Source organism: Parambassis ranga, chromosome 16 (assembly GCF_900634625.1).
Source record: "Parambassis ranga chromosome 16, fParRan2.1, whole genome shotgun sequence".
NCBI classification, from domain to species: domain Eukaryota; kingdom Metazoa; phylum Chordata; class Actinopteri; family Ambassidae; genus Parambassis; species Parambassis ranga.
Genome location: NC_041036.1, coordinates 22,157,518 through 22,173,812, shown reverse-complemented (window position 1 = coordinate 22,173,812; position 16,295 = coordinate 22,157,518). Strand labels below are relative to the sequence as shown.

At 42.7% G+C, this 16,295-nt stretch overlaps 1 protein-coding gene across 6 annotated transcripts in view; it reads right to left on the bottom strand.

Moving 5' to 3' along the window:
- The window catches only part of syngap1b (synaptic Ras GTPase activating protein 1b), a 245,108-nt gene that overhangs the window by 109,071 nt on the left and 119,742 nt on the right, over positions 1-16,295 (bottom strand). Inside the window, exon 1 of one of the 6 annotated variants that reach the window (XM_028426630.1) lies at positions 5,323-5,461. The exons of the other annotated variants lie outside the window; for them this stretch is intronic. The gene's annotated coding sequence lies outside the window, so the exon portion shown is untranslated. Of the gene's footprint in view, positions 1-5,322; positions 5,462-16,295 lie in introns of those variants that run through there. 6 annotated transcript variants of the gene reach the window in all.

Below are 16,295 nucleotides of genomic sequence, written 5' to 3'. Positions count from 1 at the left end.
TAGAATTTTGGTTTGACACTCTATTTGCTTTTGATGTATGAACTGTGACTACAACGTAGGCTGCTGATAAGTCCCTATACTTTACATGAACAGCATGAGAGAAATAGGCAGCAAACATTTCGAATAGTACTTGAATTTTAAATGCGCTTATATATGTTACTGCCAATAATGTTTCTGATGCTGCGTCTAAAACTGTCAGGGTCTGGACTTGTAAAGTTTTCTTGAAGACGTTTCGCTGCTCATCCAAGCAGCTTCATGAAATCATATTTAATCATTGTTTCTTTAAATCTTTTAAATTTGAATCATATTATTTTAATCATGTTAAACTTTAATAGTTCCTGTACTTCATCCACTCTGCTGCACATATCTGTGTTCATTTAATGAGAAATATTTAAGTTTACCAGTGTGTAAGAAGCAGTTCTCCTTGTTCGTCGTTCATTGGTCACGTGATAGGCTGCTCTGGCTGCACAGATTCGTTCTCGTTCACAGCTCAGGCTGTGTGGGAAGCAGTACACTCTCGTTCATTTGTCACGTGACAGCTACCTAGTCACTGTCGCGCTGTTAAACAACAATGGCAGGGAGGATGCAGGATATAAGTCACTGCATCGTGGTGTGTATTTGCTCTCCTATGTTTTCACATGCTTTTAATTGCTTGTGGTAGCTGTGTATTACACTTTGTCAGCTGCAGCAAACCATGTTGTCTTCAGTCTTTTGAGAACCGCGGCCACAGCTTCTTCAGTTGTTTTTATTCACGTCTGGACAAGACTTCCAGTCACCTAGCAACACACAACGCTCAACGCTCCACTGCGCCACTGGCTGTAAAAATGAACTAAATGAACGAAATGACTCACAATAAGATTTGTTCACTTTAGGGTTCGAGAGTAACTGAATTGAGTCTGTAAAAAGAACCGAACCTCCCAACACTACTACAGACGCAGCACCCTGAAGCTTTCATGTGTATCTCCGGGGACTTTACCAACATGATGCTGGACTCTTCACTGTCTGCATTAGTATGTCGACTGCCCCACCAGAGGAGCCAGGACTACACTGCCATTCTTCTACCACCACTGGGGAAGTCAGACCACAATCTCATTCTGCACCAGCTTAGAAGCCTAAGGTATGGAGAGAACTCACCACCACATGCTCCTTCAGGAAGTTGTCTCCTGAGGCAGAGGAGGCACTGAGGAACTGTTTTCAGTCTACTGAGGGTATCACAAGCTGCATAACTGACTACATAAAATTCTGCATGGGTGTTGTGGTTCCTACTAGAACTGTACGCTGTTTCTCCAAGAACAAACCCTGGATTACCAGTAACATCAAGAACCTCCTTGATCAAGGACCTTGATGTTACTCCTAACCAAATCAAGAGAGCCTTCAGGAATGGTGATCAGGAGGATCTAAGATGTGTACAAAGTCCAGATGAAAGAGGCTAAAGACCTGCCCCGCTGCCACCCATGTACCTCCCCTGACAAATGCTGTTGAATGCGAATAAACCTTCCCATTGTCCCACCCATAAACCACTAAACTCCCCAGAGCTCATGACCATAGGTGAGAGTAGGAACGTATCTATCTATCTACCTGGTGCATGGGAAACATTTAGTTCATTTCAGTTTTTTAAATGTGCTATTATCAGTGTTGGGAAGAATACTTTTAAAAAGTATTCAGTTACAGAATACAGATTACATGCTTTAAAACATAATTTGTAATGTATCCCGTTACATTACTCAGTCTGAGTAAAGTATTCTGAATACTTGGATTACTTACTGAATTGCATTTTGAGTGATAGAGTGCAACATCAGTCCCTGCTTACTACAAAGGACGCTATATAACATTCAATAGAAAATGTCCAGATTGTTCCAGCTGCATTCACACAGTTATTCTATTTAGAGAAACAGAACGTAATGATATCAGAATTATATATTTTTTAAACAACATAACCCAAAGTCATTTTACACACACAAAAAAATACTTGAATATGTACATAAAAAAAGACTCATTTTACCATGTATTAAACTAGCTGACTGCAAGAGACACGTTCCTACTAAATGTTAATCAGCCTCCCTTTTGGACAGAGCAGCTAACAGCTAAATAGTTCACTCCTGACGCTAACAGTGTACCGGCATCATGACTGAGGAGCATTAAGCACGCAGCATCTCATCCTCAGACTCTGACACCCTGCTGTCCTCTCTGTCGCCTGCAGCTTTCTGTCCAGTTTGCTGGCCCAAAAACTTTAGCTTTGATCAAAGATGTTGTATTGACGGTAAGAGCTCTCACTCCAATGACCATTCACCGTCATAAACACGTATATGACCACACAATAAGACAAGCACTAAGGAGAGTCAGACGTCTGCCGTAAATAAGATCTTTGTTGTAAGAGGACAGTGATTTTTACGTGACTTGTTCCATCCAGCAGAGTCAACATGTGAAAGTACGGTTGTGCAATCCACTGACTTTAGAAATGTAACTGTATTCTAATTACCATCTCTTTAGACTGTAACTGTAACGGAATACAGTTACAATTTTTTTGTATTCTAATTACCTGACGTCATTATTATTATATTATATATATAATAATATTATATTATTATATTATTATTAGGGCCCAAGCACGAAACGTGCGAGAGCCCTATTGAAATGCAAGCGTTTATTATTCTCTTTTTAACATGCTCAAAAACTCACCAAACTTGGCAGACTGGCCAGGTTCATGAAAAATGGCGATCTGAAACTGTCGCAACGAATGCGACTTGCAAATTGGCTCTGCAGCGCCCCCTAGAATTTGAAAATATTCAGCATAACAGCTACAGCAATGAAAATTGGTACGCTGATATATCGCCTCATACCATACCGGCCATCTTGGAAAAACCATGAAAAAAACGCAGTTCGATGTTACACAGTGTGGGCGGGGCAATGCCACAAAGGTTACCCTTCGCACAATAGAGAAAGCTGCTGTGTTTCTTGATTTATCAAGTCTACCTGCCTCTTACTCTATCATGACATCAGCCCCTGTGCACCTTTTCATATCACCTCTCATCATATGTGGGCGTGGCCACATAGCTCAGCAGCGCCCCCTAGAATGAGATCTGAGTCCCCGTTTGACGCCATTTTGCATTTTTCACTCTCCACACTTTTATGAACTCCTCCTAGGAGATTTGTCCAGTCAGGCTCAAAATTGGTCTGGCTACTCTTAAGGCATTAGGGACCAAAAAAACACAGCACTACGTCACTCCGCCACAAATTTGACCCTTCGCCAATGCACAGGAAATTGATGTCATACTTCATCCTATATGGATGAAACTTTACAGTCATGCTGAACATCTGACTCTGCACGCATTGATATGTTGATATGCTACAGTCACTGCGCCACCTACTGGCTGGAGGACTCTTTTGCCCTGCAGACCACTGCTCGTGCCGGTACAGGTGGGACAGAGGTCATGGGACAATAGGGGAGGCGGCGGCTGTGAGTCCCGCGGACCGCAAGGAGTGCGAGGGCCCGTCATCGCTGCTTGCAGCTTGAATTATACTATTATTATTTTTATAAAAGAGAGTGAAAAGATGTCTGGTGATGTCAGCAGCATGTGAGTGAAAATCAGAGCGTGGTCTGACTGATCCTCACTTGTGTTTGTGGAACGGTCACCAGCGATAACAGACTGTCTTTAGGGGTAGGACACATATGCGGGCAGAGGGGAGATATTCATGTTCATGTTTATGTTCAATGTGTAGGACTTGTGTTCTACTTGGAAAAGCAGGGGCCTACAACAACTAAAAAAAATAATTCCAGGGTTCCCTGCTAGCATTTAGGTAATAAAGTTTTTTGTAAACCTTTTTCCTGATGCTTTTAACACTTGTGGGGAAACATATAATTGCAGAGAACTTAAACTGTGCTTTAAAACCTAGGTTAGACAGATCTACAAGTTTAAATCAGTCTCATACCAGGAGTCGAGAAGCTATCCATTATTTTATTAAAGAATTAAATTTTCAAGACATATGGAGAGAACTGAACCCACAAGTCAAAGCCTTCTCTTGATGAAGACTTAATGAAGATTCTCAGAGTTACAATCATAATATCTTGCCACAGCACAATGTCTACTGCTTTGATCCTCTAGTGGTTAAGGTGTTGCTTCTCTTGTCTATTGTTAACTTTCTTCCAGACCTTGTGAAACCTACTCTTTTGTTCCCCTCACCCTGTAAGTTGTTTTCCTTTCCCTTACCTGTGAGCACACCCACTATCCCCTAACCCCACCTGTATAAAACCTGTATCTTCACACTGCTCTGGGTCGGATTATGTTCTCAGACCCACACACTGTGATTGCAAGCCCACCATATACTGGTATGCCATTAAAAACACCCACTACAGCAAACTTGGAATACAGTGTTGAGTGAAATTCTTCAACACTCTTGCTATTGATGCAAAGTGGAGCGAAAAACTCCCAAATTGATTTCTTTTTAATTTCTTCTGAATTAAGGGCAAACATACAACACTGTTTCTATGGTAATGTTGTGATTTCAGATCACGCTCCTTCTTGTTTAGATTATATGATAATAAATTAACAAAAGATTGACCTAGATGGCGATTTCAAAACTAGAGCATTTGAAACCCTTTCCGTCAATAATTCTGCAGTGAAAAAGTATATAATAATTTTTCTGTTGAGTTTTTCTCTATAAAATTAGATAAGGCAGTGCTTTGTGTTTTAACTTCTACAGACAGTGTGTGTGTGTGTGTGTGTGTGTGTGTGTGAGGGAACGAGAGAGAAAGAGAGAGACCGAATCCCCACAGCATGTATTCCAGTCTCTCTGTTGCTTTCTATTGAGGTTCTGATAATCCTAACACAAGGATATTAATTATAGCCTGTGGTCTATAAACAACCAAAATGTTATGTATCCGCAAACTTAGTAGTCTTAGAAAAGAAGCAAGAAAAAAGGCTGAAACAAAGCAATTGAAATCAAATCTCAAACTCTTCAATATTGGATAAATGTCAGTCTTAAATAATCTGTGACATTTAAATATTTAGCATATATGAATACATATGATGAATCTTTCGTTTTCATCGGTGTATAGAAAAAGGCAACTCAATTACAGCTGTCTAAATTACACAGAATATGTGTAAGCATATGTTACATAAGGCTCTAAAGACATCATTGTAATGTCTGAAAATAATTACTATATTTAACCCTGCACCTACAATATAGTGGTATAGGATTTTTCTCGTAAATAAGAAAACAAAATAACACGAACTGGAAAGTGGCCTGATGGTGCAATGAGTGTCCGTTCACTGGTTGAAATTGCCCCTGCAGGTATTACATTTCCAAAGTGCTCATTTTTACCTTTAAGGTGACCCAAAAGTTCCACACTGTTCAGAACACAGGATGCCAGTTAGGGAGTAGGCCACTGCTCCTTATTTCACATCTTCGGACTGATTAGAGAGAAATAACGCCAGAAAAACAATCCCAAATCCAGCATTCTGTTATTATTTCACCATAAGGCACTGTTCATCATCTCCCCGCCTCCCCCCGGCGCCAGCAGCAGCAGCCTGCTTTTCGAGCACTAGCGGCTGTTTAGCGACACGCACTTGGAAAAAGAGCTCCTCCACCGCGACCTCTCCCTCTCCTCTCTCCACGACGCCTTCTGCCCCGACCCTGCACTCGCAATTCCGGTGACCGACGAAAGATCCGTTAAGGCCAATTGCTTTCATCTTTTAGATGATCGTCTATCTGCGATGGCTTTCTGTTGGGCTGTTGTGTCCGCCCTTTTGCATGAGAAAGAGAAAACTTTCCATGGATTTGTTGGTGAAATAGCTTCTGCCGGGGACTCTGGAGTTTAGTTGCCATCAAAAACGAATGTAGGAGCTCCGTGTCTGCCGGTACTTGTGCGCTCACATAAACACAAGTGTGCGTTCCAAGCCATTTGTGCGTATAGGAGCGGAGCGGTGTTTAAGCCACTGTACAGTCGCCGCTTTACAGGCTGAGCAAACGCGCCTCGCTTTGCTGTCTGCGGTGCTTTTTCTACTGATTTAACTCCCTTCGTTTCTGGCGCAGGCTGTGGACAAACTCCAGGAACAAATAAACAAAACAATAAACGAGTAATAACAAAGTCTAAAAACATCTGCAATGCCTACAAACTGGGCGCAGCGCACAGGCGGCACGAGAAAAAACAAACGAGGCGATAATGCAACCCTCGCATTTCTTCCCACCAAACGGAGGTATATCTTTAAAGTAATCCGCCTGGCAAGCAAGAAATGTATCCTCCCTTCTGCCTGGACGGATATTATCCGGTAGACAGTTTGGAGAGAAAAGCCACTGATGCCTCTGCGCTTCGACCTTTCCTTCTCCCTGCCTCTTTCTCCCTCGGTGCATTGCCACTGGGAGAGAAAGAGAGAGAGAGTGATTTGTTACACTGGGTTTTTTCTTTTTTTAATCTACCGCTAACCTTCCGCTGATGGACAGTCCGATGAGCATATCTGTGTAGAAAACATGTAATTCACCCAGAATGCACAGCACAACCGCAGGTAAATCATGACAAATTTGAAATATATTAGTTAGTTAAACTTTAAACATGTATGTAATGCCAGTGTAGGCTGTATATAAGCACAATATAATGCAGTTTCCACATCTGTAATGACACACCATTTATTGATCATTAGTCAATGATAAACCATCCACACTCCAGGGTAAATTCTAAGAACTGTCTCTATGACAACTGAGTCTAAAGCATTTTTGTCAGTTCCTTTTGTTGAACTTGAAGCTGCAGACACCCTCACCATACTATAGGAAAAAAAACCATTATAACCTTCATGTAACAGATGATAGCATCATTTATTCTAGCTTTCATATCACAGAAATCCTAAAAATCTGATTCTGTGAGGTTTAACCGCCTTTTCATCCACACTCTAAAACACTTTAACCTGCTGGCTTATAGGATTCCTCCACTCCATACATACTTAAGCTACTTTGCACAGTTTTCTTTCCCTTTTGTTTTCCTCTCTCCTGTTGTTTTCCACCTCCCTCTTTTTCTCTGTAGCTCTCACACAGTCTGTCTATCTGCTCTATAATTATTTCCATGGTTACCATTAAGTCTGGTGTACTATGGCAGCATTCGTCTCCTCTGCACTGAGTGTTACCACTGTCCTCTACTTCATCTGTTTTGACTTCTTCTCATTATGCCATGTTTCTATGTAGCGGTCCTTCTGCAGGCATCCCCCCTGTCTGTCTTAGCTTACATGTGCAATCTGCATAAAACCAACTTTAAACAAATTTGAGGCAAATAACTGAGTTTATAGGTAAACTAAATACGTGTATGCACACAAATATACCATATGCTGGTTCATATGTTATTCACCCTGTCCTGGAAAACATTAATTATATCTAGAGGGGAGCTGCATGGTAACTGGAAGGTATAAAATATAGGTCCCAGAAGTGCCAATTGTAATGTCCTTGTTTTTGTGGTAATTTTCACAAATGTGACAAACCCTGCATACGTTCTAATGTTGCTTTTGTGCAAGAAGCCACAAGATTCTCTTCATTTTAAAAACAGGCACTGTGGGGTTAAAGCTTTAATGGTTGTCAATTAGAACACAAAAACAAATGTGTAATGTCACCTCTGTGTGCATTCTAAATGTATGCTGGCATGCCATCTAATGCAACATGTTCCAGCATGCAGGCTTACTCTTTCACATGCTATGGCCACCTACACTGGTGCTGGCTTACAGGCATGATGCACTACTTCTTTGAAGTTAGTCAGCCATCAATAACTTTGAGGTCTTAGTTTGTGTCAAATTCTGTATGGATTTGAACCTGGTAAAAGTATTTAGACTTCCTTCTACTGCATTATACTTGGATATCATTGCAGTACAAAATGCAGAAACGACCTTAGTATACTTTAGTTTTTTGTAACTTTTAACTCTTTGCAACAAAAAAGTAAAAAAAGTCTGTAGAAATTACTGTAAAAAACTGTCAAATAGCAACAGTAAAAGACCGTAAAATACAAAATACTATATCACCGTAGTAAATACAGTGAATCACTGTAAATCAAGAAACATTATATAACTTTAATTTTTCACAGTCATAATATGTGTTCATGCTCTTTACAATGTAAAGGTTTTTTATACAGTAGCAAATATGTTTCTTCTTCTTTAGAAACAACTCAGGGATTTAAATGCTATCTAGGTATTTAGATATTCATTATATTTCATATTTCAATTTATCTTTGGCTTCTATTTGTCTGTAACAAACAAGAATTTCCATTCGGCGATAAATAAAGTAATTCTGATTCTGATTCTGATGTGGAAAACACAGAATTTTTCTGTGAAAATAAAAAAAGGGACAAATTCATGGGAAAATTACCCTAAAATTAACTGATTGCTGACATTCACAGTATAAAACGTATACATTCCGCAAAATTATACCTTAATTTCTCAAAGAATATGTTGAAATAATGTTATTTGCTGTAGAAGACCTGTCCAATAAGCCTGTACATGTCCAAATGCAGGCAGTCTGTGTAACAGGGACACAAACTTTTAGTTCACATATGGTCAAACGTTTCTGGGGCACTTGCAATAGTGTCAACAGTAATTTTTATATTTTTATGTCAAAATATTAAATATATTAAAACATTCTACAGTCTCTTCTGCCTGTAGTCTGTATTTTTCTGCTCTTTAGTTACCTTCCAGAGGTAAATTCAGTTTCATCATTTGAATAAAATAATGGTAATGATTTTAAAAGCATCTTGACTTAACATACGTTTTATTTCACCCCTACAGTTTGGGGGTTGTGCATTGGTTGCCATTAACGTGCCTTATTTCAAATAGGCCAATCAGCGCATTGTACTGTCAGGTAGCTTGACTACTTTGAGGATGCAAACGTGTGTTCACTGGAAAATCTGTCTTTTACCTCTTACATGTCCAGAAAGCACAGATGTTGGTCAGAAAATGTGATTTGGAGGTTAATCCAAGATTCACACTGACAGTTCCACTGCTTCAATACAGGAACCTGCCTGCGTGACTGCCTGCAACCTATATCTGGGAAATATATGTATGTTTAACTTCTTCCTGTCAGTGTATGATACAGAAATTATTTCACACTACCACATGTACTCTGTATTCTGCAATAATATTAAAATGATAATATTTTGCAGCCCTATCTGCAAATTTAACAACACGCAACATTCTGTTACTGGGTAAGAAAACATTAAAGGTTTTATAATTTCAAATCTCTTTTGTTGTACTTTTACAGACTCCATCCTTGACGTGTTCCTCTCCAGTGTCTCTTCTTTCCTCTCCCTCCTCGGTCACTACCTCACTGGCATTATCCATACATACATCATCATCAGAAAGCTGTTATCCACCTGCACCAAACTGGCTAGACAATTTTCAGATACCACAGCAGAAGCGGCAAAGAGATTGTCAACGACCACATCACTTCCTTCACATCTGCCTGATATTTGGCAGTTACTACTGCTTTACCATACACTACCCAGTGGGACTGCACTGGAGTTCCTCCAATTGTAAATTTCTGGCATTTGATATCTCAACTGAGATTATTCTCTCTCTTTCATAAAGGTGTTTCTTTTCTATAAATCCTGAGAAAGGCAACAAAGTTGAGTGAAAGAAGAAGAAAGAAAGTGTACTCAGTCAATCCCAGAGTCTTCACTCTGATCTCAGACATTGCTGACCATGAGTGGACTTTGCAGTGATGTTTCAGGAATGATATCTAAAAGGTACACTGGATGAGACTCTGAAACTCCGTGGACCGCCACCTTACTGTGGTGGAGGGGTTTGAGTGCCCAGATGATCCTAGGAGCTATGTTGTCGGGGGCTTAATGCCCCCAGCAGGGTCTCCCAAGGCAAACAGGTCCTGGGTGATGGGCCAGACTAAGAGCGGTCCAAATACCCCTTATGATGAAAAAGAAAACAAGGACCGTGACGTCGCCCGGTATGGCGCAGCCAGGGCCCCACCCTGGAGCCAGGCCCGGGGTTGGGGCTCAGTATTGGTGCGTGCAAAACACCAGCGGGCGGCTACGGCCTGCGGGCCAGTTCTAATACTAATCAAATATCATCCTGGGGGGCCATAGATAATTCATTTGGGGCCTTGACTTTGACATATGTGCTCTACACCCTGTTCACCCATGACTGCGTGGCCTCCCAGACAGACAACATCATCCTGAAGTTTGCAGACGACACCGCCATGATAGGACGCATCACAGGCGGGGACGAGGCAGTCTACAGGAGGGAGGTGGCCACTGGTGACATGGTGTGAGGACAACAACCTCACCCTCAACACGGACAAGACTAAGGAGATGATAGTGGACATGAGGAAAGAGAGGAGACCTCATCAGCCAATGTTTAGCCGGAGACTGGAAGTGCAGAGGGTGAGCAGCTTCAAATATATGGGGGTCCACATCACGGAGGACCTCACCTGGACTCTCAACACCACACAGCCGGTGAAGAAAGCTTAGCAGCGGCTGTACTTCCTGAAGATCCTCAGCAGCTTCTACAGCTGCGTCGTTGAGTCCATCCTGACCAACTGCATCACTATGTGGTATGGCAGCTCTACCGCCATGGACCGCAAACGCCTGCAGAGAGTGGTGAAGACTGTGTCACCAGGACTCCTCTGCCCTCTCTGCAGAGCATCTACCATCGCAGAGTCCACAGGATAGCTGCCTCCATCATCAAGGACCCCACCCACCCCAACAAGATCTGTTCACTGTACTCCCCTCGGCCAGAGGTACAGGAGTGTGAAGTGCAGGACCACCAGACTCAGGAACTCTTTCTTCCCTTCCACCATTAGACTCCTCAACAGCTCACAGGAGTCTGTAACAATGGACTGTACCCCACACATACACACTGACATATAACCCACATACACATTGACTGTTTACATGCTGACATGTTTACACACCGACTGTTTACATCAGGGGTATACAACTTCAAGTTGAAGAGGTCCAGTTAGAGAAAATGTCTCAAAGCAAAGGTCCGAATATATATATATATATATATATATATATATATATATATATATATATATATATTCGGTGTTGATAGTGTTTCCAGCATTGTGCATTCCACAATGCTGGAAACACTATCACTTCAGACAAAGTTTTTAATTTACTTAACTTGAACAATACTTTGCTACATATCCACCTCTCCAGATAACATAACTTATGCCAGCTACAATTTTCAAATCTGATTTCCATTCAGTATGCTTGAAAATAATCTGTAATCCTGTGTTTGGGTCCTCTCCTCCTCATCCTCCTCCATCCAATTATGGTTATTGAGCCCTGTACTAAATTCTGAATTCACTGATGTGTACCGTTCGAGGTCACAGAAACTGTGAATGCAACTTTCTTTGCATGCACAGATACAGCAGAACAAAGTGGTGAGTGTGTGAGTGCAGAGGGGATTTAATTGGTTGATTTGTTGAATATCTGTGTGACGGAAACAATCAGACTGCAACCTGCATCTCTGAAAAATTACAACATTATTTTAAGACTATTTAATCATTTTCCGAATGCATACCTATTAATAGAAGCTGCCGGAATGCCGTACTGGACCATTCTGGTCCACTTTAACCCTGGTTCATCGCTGTCTTTCTTTTCTTTTCTCTCGTTTTTTCACGTGTGTAACCTGTGTGCAACTTGTATTGTAGTTGCAAATTTTACTACCTGAAATGCCCAGATTTGATTGGCTGAGGGTTATCACGTGGGATGGATAAACTCGTATGCAATTGGTCTGTACGTTTCCTCATGTGCTAAGCCACTACCGTACAGTCAATAAAAGCTGCGGCAGTTAAAATAGAAGTACCCCGTCAGGTTTAGACTATAAGTTCGGGTCGTTCTGGGTCCGGACCCGCCAGTTGCCAGTTGCTGACCCCTGGTTTACATGCTGACATGTTTACATGCAGTAACAGTAACTGCAATACTGTTTATCTATTTTTTTTCTCTATGCACCTTAATATCCAATCCAATAACTGCACATGTACAACTGTTTACCTCCTGACAGTTTTTTGCACTATGATTCATTGCAACAACAGCTGATGTAGCGCACATGCACATTTATATGTATATAGCTTCATTTACTTCCATAATTTATATTTTGTGTACTTATTTGCATATGTGCTCTTCAAATTGCGTCAGTGGGTAACGTATTGCGTCACTTCCTGTTTCGACACTGTCCTGTTTGTTCACTTGGTGTACGCTGTTGGTGCTACGGACTTTCTGCATTAGACATATTGTGTTTGCTTTTATTGTGGTAATACACAAGCACCGTAGTGTTAGAGTTAAGTGCACCAGTTTCTGGGTTCCCTTCTCGTTTACCACTGTAGCGAAGCTTACCGTAACTTAGCGGTTAGCATTAGCGCTTAGCATGGCTTCTTCCACTCGCTCTGCATCTCCCTCTCCTGCTCACTGCATGGTTTGTGACATATTTAGCTACTCCTCTGCCTCCTTTAGTGAGCGTGAGGTGTGCACAAAGTGTAGCTTATTCACAGTCTTGGAGGCGAGGCTAAGCGAGTTAGAGGTTCGGCTCCGCATGTTAGATAATAGACCTGTAGCCACAGCATCTAGCCAGCAGCAGTTAGCCTGTGCGGACCAGCCTGCCTTAGCTGATGTTATCCGCACCCCGGCAGCCACTGAGCAGCCGGGAAGTCAGAGAGGTTGGGTGGCGGTTCGAAGGAAGCGTAGCCCGAAACAAAGGCCCGTGGTTCACCACCAGCCGCTTGACATATCGAACCGTTTTTCCCCACTCGGCGACACACCCGCTGAGAAGCCGACCCTGGTTATTGGCGACTCTGTTCTGCGGCATGTAAAGCCGACACCAGCGGCTATAGTTAAGTGCATCCCGGGGGCCAGAGCGGGCGACATAGAGGGTAGCCTGAAGCTGCTGGCGAGAGATAAGCATAAATACAGTAGGATTATAATTCACGTCGGTGTTAATGACACCCGGCTTCGCCAGTCTGAGGTCACTAAAGTTAATATTGAGTCGGTGTGTAATTTAGCTAAAACCATGTCGGACTCCGTAGCGTTCTCTGGTCCCCTCCCAAATCTGATCAGTGATGACATGTTTAGTCGCATGTCCTCGCTCCGTCGCTGGCTGTCATGGTGGTGTCCAGAAAATAACGTGGCCTTTATAGATAACTGGGAAACTTTCTGGGGGAAACCTGGCCTTATTAGGAGAGACGGCATCCATCCCACCCAGGGTGGTGCAGCTCTGATTTCTAGCAACATAGCCAAGTTTATTAGACCAACCTGACAACCCAGGGTCGAGGCCAGGAGGCAGAGTCGCTGTCCTACACACCTCTCTGCTGCTCCTGGAGGACTGCCGCCCTCAGTTAGAAACACATTAAACACAAATACACATAGAAACACTAAGCTTAATAATGTTATTGAAGTGGTGACGGTCACACGTCCTCCCACAGTTCATCAAGCACACAAGTTAAGATATATTAATCATAATAACCTCATAAAAATACACACTAACACACACAAACACATAGAACAAGGTAACAGAACACTCAGGTGTGGATTGTTTAACATACGATCCCTACACTCTAAGTCGCTCTTAGTTAATGATCTAATTATTGATCATCACACTGATATACTTTGTCTCACTGAGACTTGGTTACAGGGTGAAGAATATGTTGCTTTAAATGAATCAACTCCGTCCTGTTATACTAACTGTCATGTTCCTAGAGTTACAGGTCGCGGAGGAGGAGTGGCAGCAATCTACCGCTCCAGTCTTCAGATGAATCCTAAACCTAAGTCTACTCATACTTCTTTTGAGAGTCTCACTCTCAGCCTGTCTCACGGAAGCTGGAAGAAGTTAGAATTTGTTTTACTCGTCGTAGTGTATCGTCCACCTGCTGCTGCTTATTCAGAGTTCCTGCTGGAGTTTTCAGACTTCTTATCAAGTTTAGTGCTTAGCACAGATAAAGTCATTATAGTGGGTGACTTTAACATTCATATGGACCTCGACTCCGACAGTCTGAAGATTGCCTTCAACTCACTCTTGGATTCAGTTGGGTTCTTTCAGTTAGTAAATGAACCCACACACTGCCACAGTCACACCCTCGACCTGGTTCTCACCTACGGCCTGGAAGCTGAGAACCTGCTAGTGTGGTCTCAAAATCCTGTTCTTTCAGATCACTCATTAATAACTTTTGACTTCTCTCTTTCAGACCTACCAGCACCTAAGGAAAAGGTCTACTACAGCAGATGTCTGTCTGAAGACGCCGTAAAGCAGTTTAGGACAGCAATCCTACCAGTACTCCCCACAGTCCCAAGTACTGATGGGGGTACCAACTTAAATGTTACTCCTGCAGAGCTGGACTGCTTTGTCAACAACACTGCAGACACACTACACTCAGTCTTAAACAGGATTGCTCCACTGAAGAAGAAGAAAACTACAAACCAGAAGAGGCTAGCTCCGTGGTACAACTCAAACATCCGATCACTGAAACGGATTACACGTAGGATGGAGAGGATGTGGCAGTCCTCTAAATCAGATGACTCTCGGAGGATCTGGAGAGACAGTCTGCTGACGTATAAGAAGGCCCTTCGTAAAGCCAGGACAGCCTACTATTCATCACTAATAGAAGAAAACAAGAACAACCCGCGCTTTCTCTTTAACGCCGTGGCCAGGCTGACAAAGAGCCACAGCTCTGTGGAACCTCGCATTCCTGCAGCTCTTAGTAGTGAAGACTTCATGAGCTTCTTCACCGATAAAATCACCACTATTAGAGGACAAATCAACCACAATCTCTCTGTGACCGCTGAGGATACACCGCCACTTCTGGAAACGGATCCTGATCTAACTCTGGACTGCTTCGCGCCCATCGGCCTCCCTGAGCTGACCACCAGCATCAGCAAGTCTAAACCTACTACCTGTCTTCTGGATCCGATCCCTTCACAGCTCCTCAAGGATGCTATTCCTCTGATCGGAGACTCTATATTAGGACAGATCAACTTGTCTCTGGGAACAGGATATGTACCACAGGCTTTTAAAACTGCTGTGATCATTCCGATACTTAAAAAACCTTCACTGGACCCGGACGTCCTAGGAAACTACAGACCGATCTCCAACCTCACCTTTATCTCCAAACTACTCGAAAGAGCTGTTGTAAGTCAGCTAAACGACCACCTGTGTAGTAACAGTCTGTTTGATGCTTTCCAGTCTGGTTTCAGAGCCCATCACAGCACAGAAACAGCACTGCTTAAAGTCACCAATGACCTCCTCATGGCATCGGACCGTGGACTCGTCTCTGTACTTGTTCTACTGGATCTCAGTGCTGCCTTCGACACCGTAGACCATCGCATCCTGCTACACAGATTGGAACACGAGATCAGGATTACAGGAACAGCACTGCGCTGGTTTAAATCATATTTATCTGACAGATTTCATTTTGTTCACACTAACGATGTGTCTTCCACAGGTACAAGGGTTAACCACGGTGTTCCACAGGGTTCTGTGCTCGGACCGATCCTGTTCACCCTCTACATGCTCCCTCTAGGAAACATCATCCAGAAGCACGGCATAAACTTTCATTGTTATGCTGATGATACCCAGCTGTATTTATCCATGAAGCCTGAAGAAACGGAGCCGCTAGTCAGACACAGGCGTGTCTAAAGGACATAAAGGACTGGATGTCCTCCAACTGTTTACTATTAAACTCGGACAAGACTGAGGTCATTGCTTTTGGACCGAAACATCTCAGAACTAGTTTATCAGATAATACTTTCTCCCTGGATGGATTTACTCTGGCCTCCAGTACGACTGTGAGGAACCTTGGAGTTATCTTTGATCAAGACATGTCGTTTGTCTCTCATATTAAGCAGGTCTCCAGGACCGCTTTCTTTCACCTGCGTAACATTACTAAGATCAGGAGCATCCTCTCTCAGAGTGATGCTGAAAAGCTCATCCATGCTTTTGTCACTTCAAGACTGGACTACTGCAACTCTTTATTGTCAGGATGTCCACATTACTCCATCAACAGTCTGCAGCTGATCCAGAACGCAGCAGCTAGAGTTCTGACAGGAAGCAGCCAAAGGGATCATATCTCTCCTGTCCTAGCGTCTCTTCACTGGCTCCCAGTGGACTCAAGAATACACTTCAAGATCCTTCTTCTAACCTACAAGGCTCTTCATGGACTTGCTCCATTGTATCTGCAGGACCTGATTGTACCATATGTTCCTAATAGGACACTCAGATCTCTGAGTGCAGGTTTACTAGTAGTTCCTAGGATTCATAGAAGTAGAATGGGAGGACGAGCTTTCAGCTATCAGGCACCGCTATTATGGAACCAGTTACCAA